This window comes from Sycon ciliatum, chromosome 13, assembly GCF_964019385.1.
Source record: "Sycon ciliatum chromosome 13, ocSycCili1.1, whole genome shotgun sequence".
Classification (NCBI taxonomy): domain Eukaryota; kingdom Metazoa; phylum Porifera; class Calcarea; order Leucosolenida; family Sycettidae; genus Sycon; species Sycon ciliatum.
The window spans coordinates 22,463,627-22,469,176 of NC_088655.1; the positions used below are offsets into that span (position 1 = coordinate 22,463,627).

The 5,550-nt window shown below is 44.9% G+C and overlaps 1 non-coding gene across 1 annotated transcript; it reads right to left on the reverse strand.

Annotated features, from left to right (window-relative positions):
* Positions 1-4,049: 4,049 nt before the first annotated feature.
* Trnaa-ugc (transfer RNA alanine (anticodon UGC)) lies at positions 4,050-4,121 on the reverse strand. Its single transcript has one exon. It is a non-coding gene; the product is annotated as a tRNA-Ala (tRNA).
* Positions 4,122-5,550: the final 1,429 nt, after the last annotated feature.

Genomic DNA, 5,550 nt, shown 5'->3' on the forward strand with positions numbered 1-5,550 from the left:
TACCCTGGCTGTAAAATCAAGGTGGGGCGCTCTCGCGAGACGGAGCACTCTCGCGAGAAGGGACGCTCTGGCGGTACTTTACGGTAAATTTGCAAGTACACACGGGCTATAGCCTCATCTTTTAACTTTTCTTTTTTTCCTTTTTGCCTCATCGGCGCTCTTTGAATTTGTGTGTCAACACTGTTGAGTTGTTCAATGTTAAATAAATACTACTACTACTACTACTACTACTACTACTACTACTACTACTACTACTACTACTACTACTACTACTACTACTACGGTTCACAAGCCCAATGACATCGGAAAGTGAACTTATGGGCGCTTTGTATACGGCGTGAGTTGCAAGTGTATCACTGTACGGCAACTTTGCCAAAGCATCTCAACTGATGATGGCATCGCACAACCTCTACAGAACAGCCCCAGCCACTAAAAGGCCATATTGTTGCAAAACACGTGTGAATCTGCTATTGAACACACTACTGCTCTATCTATGGGAAATTGTGTCAATAGCAGACAGCAGGACCAGCTTGGTTGATGTGTTTGGTAAATATATGGATGACAGTACACCAGTAACAGGTGACCTATAGGGCGCCTACCTTCAGTGTCATTCAGGAGATCGGCAAGCAATACATGGTCCAAAGACTCTCTCTTGCTTTTCCGACTACAAGCTAGTCAGTATGCATATACATACATATGCAGAAAAGAAAACGTGCACATACATATACACACATACAGTCACATCCGTGGTTAACAGGTATGTAACATTCAAATAGAAAGTATATAACCCCTGAAACCAACAAAGGTGGCAGGTACAACAATGCACCTTCAAACAGCCGAACCTGTTGGCAACAGACCCAACACCACCACCTGGTATTAATGTACTTGGTCCGGCTCATCGCAATTGTCGCTTATCTATCGCCACTAAGACCAGGAGTTTTTTTTACCGCTCTGTGAAATTTCCAGCAGGCATAGTGAGGAAGTATGATACAAGAGTACTCTCCGCCACAAGAAAAAAAATTCAGCAAAGGAATCAGGTGAAGCGAGTCGAAGAAAGGAAGCAAGGTAAGCAAAATGCACGAAATAAATCCGCGAAGGAGCGCATTCTTGCACTCACACTCTTACAGGTCCAGAGTTCATTCAACTCTGCATCACTCGAGCTGCCGCGCCGTTACATGAGCTGACATTTGCTGGTGTCTAGCTGCTGGCGTAGACGGAGTATCTCTTGCTTTCTCACTCAGGCTGTCGTATGGCAGCAATGGGAAAGGAACAGCTGTGGCTGTCACTTCGGTGCTTGAAGGAACCGTGGGCAGTGTGACCTGTGTGTCTCCACAGCGTGTTTCAACAAAGCCTTCGAGGCATACGGGCCTCTCCAGACAGCTGTCATACGCTCCGCTGGATACGCTGATCACGACTCTTGTAACGCTGCTGCTAGGTCCACCAAGCAAGGAACTACAACCGTCGGCCGGGCGCATCGCATCAAAAACAACTTTCTTCTTCAGCATGACGCTCATGCGGCTCATACTCCTCTGCCGTGCACGCGTGCCTGTCATGCTCTCCAGGATGTCAGTTGCCCCTGCCACAGTTCCGGTCTTCGGGTCGCTGCGCGCTTGGCTTTTGGCAATACAGACAGTGAATGGCCAGATTCCCACTTCCCAAAAAAGTCAAACACATCGCGATTCAAAGTGCTAGTCGCGATCATTTTTCTTTGGTGCCTCCTTTGATCTTGCCATCACAACCTCCCAAGCAAAAGTAAGTTAGATATCGTGATCGGACTGGGTTTTACCTGTCAAAAGGTGCGTGGGAGATAAGCGACAATTGCGATGAGCCGGACCAAGTACCCACCAACTGAACTAGCTGACACACACAGACAGACACACACAGACAGACACACACACACACACCCACAAACACACACACACATACACACAAATACACACAAATACACACCCACGCAGATACACACACATACACACACACACACACACACACACACACGCCCATGTCCTGTGGGGTAGTGCCTTTGCTGTTTGCATTATGCAGAGCTCACTGACTTGTTAGTTTGAGCACTCTGGCAAGGTACGTTCGGGCCTGGTTTAAATCTGGCCTTGGAAAATTTCTTTTTCATTGCTATCAGGTTCGGCCCCATTTCCTCCGTGCTGTGCTGATGTGTCCACAAAGGACGAAACAGTTATTTCTGCGGATTGTGTACACCCACACACACATGTACCCATACACCCATGACTCTGAAGGATCCGACGGATCTGAGATCTGGATCCTTACCAATCGAACATGCCCTTAGATGGACAATGCAAAGCAAAATAAGGCTACAGAAAATTAATCCTTAAAATATTTTTCTGACATAATTTCCTACATTAAAATTTCGAAATTTGGTGCATTTCCATACAAAAATAGTTTTCCCGAGAAAATCTATTGTCAGATTTCCCCAAATATTGCATATTATATGGACAATGGACAGTAGAACAAAGCTTACAGAAAATGAATCCAAATAATTATATATTTCTGACATTATTTCCTACAAAATCGTTCCGAAATTTCAGTCAGCACCGCTCGTCAAACTGATGGAATTCAAAAAGAAAAAGAAAAAAGGCTTCTCATCCCATCTGACTATGCTTGTTGCATACTCCAGTGAAGAAATAATCACAAAAAGAACCAAAGAGGGAGCAAAAAAGAAGAAAAATAGAAAGCAATATTGTCAAAAGCTTGATTCGAACCCGCAACCCCTGTAAAAACATATTTTTTGTAAATTTAAAATGAATTTTTTTTAATTCGATCTGGCGTTGATGCACAGTTTGCAGTATCACAGTACCTGATTGCTGGTGATCTTTTCAAAAGTCTCAACACAAAAAACTCGGACTGGATACTGGAAATATTTCGACTTTCTACAGGGAAAATCGTGTCAGCTTGACGGCATTCTAAAGATATGCCAAAATCAAGACATCACCTCCCAAGTGTACTTCGAACTGTTTGTTGGACAGCAACTTCTTACTGAGTCCAACATAATTTGATTATAAAACCTATTCCCTGCAGTGAATTGTTCAGATATGGAGAAAGGAGACTGGGTTATAATAAGCAGCCTCGCACGTCAGCAGATGTACTCCATCAACCACCACACCACGGCTATGCTCTCGTGTCGAGGGCTGTCGGAGAGCGCAGTTGTGGTGTCTGGGTCATAGCTTCTACATCTGTGGCGTGGTGACAATGTACAGTAGAGTCGCGCGCTGAAGAATGTTGAGCCCAAGAACGACCTCTGAGCCTGAAATGCTAAGAACGTCACAGCCTCAAGTTAAGAATGGTGGTGTGGGTTTTCCGGCAGCTTTCGAGATAGATCTGATCTAGTGTGAATTATTTCTAAGAACGTGCTATATATAAAAACGCAGCCAGATTGTCTGACAGGCTAACTAACCCCTTGGAAATAACGTTCTCGGACGCTCAACTCTACTGTACGGGAGCACATCTGTGGTATGATGACCAAGTACAAATGACAACCTCATATCATAGCATCTTCACTAGTTTGAGGGAAAGAGACAAACGGGAAAAGTCTGAAGAAAAAATTGACTGTCACCACCAGGACTCGAACCAGGGACCCTCGCTTGTAGCTAGCGATGCTCTAACCACTGAGCTATGGTGTAGTCGTCATCCCAGCAGAGACTGTTCAACATTTTCTTCAGACTTTGTAACTCACACTTCCTGTGAATCCACACAGGCGGGTGGGACGCAGCCCTCACTGTACCCACACACTTCACGTACACTCTAGCACGCGGGGAGCCCCAAGTCATAAAATCTTCACTAGTTTGAGGGAAAGAGACTTTATCTTTCCTATGTAGTCTGGTGTGGTGATAGGACTACACGCGTCGGTGTGGTGGATGATGGCAAATCTGTACAAGACCAAATGCCGCTGTTTACCATGTTCACAGAGGAAAACTCCATGCCACCCTAAAATTCCAGAGAAACACTCTGCACACTGCAGTACGAGTAATCTGCGATTCTTACAAAAACAAAGATTGTTCGTGGATGGAAAAAAAATGTGGAGGATATGGGGTTCGAACCCATGGCCTCTCGCATGCAAAGCGAGCGCTCTACCACTGAGCTAAACCCCCATTGCTGATATGTGATGCCCATGGAAAATTCTTGATCGCAGTGTTGTGTGTGCAGGTTACTTTTGAACTGCCAGCCAGTCTCATGTGCAAATTTGCGAAAGCAATTTGCGAAAGCAATTTGCGAAAGCACATGCAAAGACGCTTATCGATAATGGAACATTTCAAGCAAGATGCCGAAGATACCGTTTGACTCAAATCATTAAATGCCCTTTGTGACTTAGAGTCCTTGCACTTTCGCAGACATGTATCAGCTCTTGTTACTCTATTTAAACTTATAAATATATCTCCAGAACACCTCCAACATTTTCACCTTTCACTGTCTTCAAGTCCAAGAAGACCAAACAAACTTAACATCAATTATCACGATGTGCGTTTTTCTTCCCTCTTTTCCAACAAAGCTGCAATGCTATGGAATTGCCTACCGCCTTCTCTTACCGCTATAACCAGCCTCCCCGAATTCAAGCATTCTCTCTATCAGCATTTTCGCCGATATATTCATTACACTGACGGTATCCCAATTCCTTAATTACCAGATTGTATGCCTCGATCTATTTCCTTAGCCTATCCTAGATTAACTGCTCCCTCTACATAAATTTGTCATTTCAATCTTCTTGCAGGAGATCCCCTCGACAGGCCCAAAGCCTTTGGGAAATCCTTAAATATAATAAAATACAAAAAAATCACTTTTTCCATTCATGCGGCATTCCTCGTCTTCTCACCTACCACCGCTTTCGGAGCTGCATCTGCACGATAATCGTTGAGGGTGTTGGCATTCCTACGGATGTGGAAAATTCACTCTAAACGTGTGTTCACAAGTGGCCCGTGGGTGCGGTACACTTGCGGTCCATGTGTGCCCAAACGCGCAGTCAGCCGGGCTTTCACAAAAAAACAGCAATTCGAGTCGTGTTTATAGCGTGCGGCAGGCGACACACTATAAAGTACTAATTAGTTTACCCTGCCAGTCAAAGTGACTGGCAGGTACCCAGGTATGCGCCTGATGCACGTTGATAATTCCAACATGTTGGAATTTCCATTTCGGTGCGTTTCCATGTGCATGACGCCCCAAAAGGCAGCAAAGATACGTACGGACGTATGGTTTCACACGTACATGCCCCAGTTGTGGAAACAGCATTATTCTCACGTGCGTGGTTTATTGTTTTCTTAAATAATGAAGTTCGGAATCTCCATATTCAACTTGCGATGGAAAATACTGAATCGAATTTCGAAATGCAGAAACTCTATGATCTAGTTATGGCGAAAAGTCTGTCCTAGAATCTACAAGTTGTCAAGTAACCCCGCAGTCACACATCGGACTGCAAAATCCCCACAGCTCACCAGATCAAGGTGTGGGTTCTCTTCACTCAGTAGAGTCGCGTCGAGCGAGTTGCAACTCCCGGAGCCGAAAGGCGGGCTCACGCCCCTACATGGC